The sequence below is a fragment of the Borostomias antarcticus genome (genome assembly GCF_949987555.1).
Source record: "Borostomias antarcticus genome assembly, contig: scaffold_49, whole genome shotgun sequence".
NCBI classification, from domain to species: domain Eukaryota; kingdom Metazoa; phylum Chordata; class Actinopteri; order Stomiiformes; family Stomiidae; genus Borostomias; species Borostomias antarcticus.
The window spans coordinates 1,434,216-1,435,000 of NW_028175773.1; positions in this window are offsets into that span (position 1 = coordinate 1,434,216).

A 785-nucleotide genomic window follows, 5' to 3' on the forward strand; every position below is an offset into this window, starting at 1 on the left:
AGATAGATAGATAGATAGATAGATAGATAGATAGATAGATAGATAGATAGATAGATAGATAGATAGATAGATAGATAGATAGATAGATAGATAGATAGATAGATTGATAGACACAGCAGCCAATGAGACTGTTCCTACACAGCAGCCAATGAAGATGTTCTTACACAGCAGCCATTGAGGATGTTCCTACACAGCAGCCAATGAAAATGTTCTTACACAGCAGCCAGATTGTGACATCACAGGGATGCTCTGTGATGTCACAATCTGGCTGCTGTGTAGGAACATTTTCATTGGCTGCTGTGTAGGAACATCCTCAATGGCTGCTGTGTAGGAACATCTTCATGTGCAGGAACATCTTCATCGTCCAGGAAGGGTATAAAAGGGGGCCGCGCCGCCCTGAGATTCACTAGATAGATAGATAGAGATAGAGACATATAGATAGATAGATAGATAGATAGATAGATAGATAGATAGATAGATAGATAGATAGATAGATAGATAGATAGATAGATAGATAGATAGAAAGATAGATAGATAGATAGATAGATAGATAGACACAGCAGCCAATGAGACTGTTCCTACACAGCAGCCAATGAAGATGTTCCAACACAGCAGCCATTGAGGATGTTCCTACACAGCAGCCAATGAAAATGTTCTTACACAGCAGCCAGATTGTGACATCACAGGGATGCTCTGTGATGTCACAATCTGGCTGCTGTGTAGGAACATTTTCATTGGCTGCTGTGTAGGAACATCCTCAATGGCTGCTGTGTAGGAACATCTTC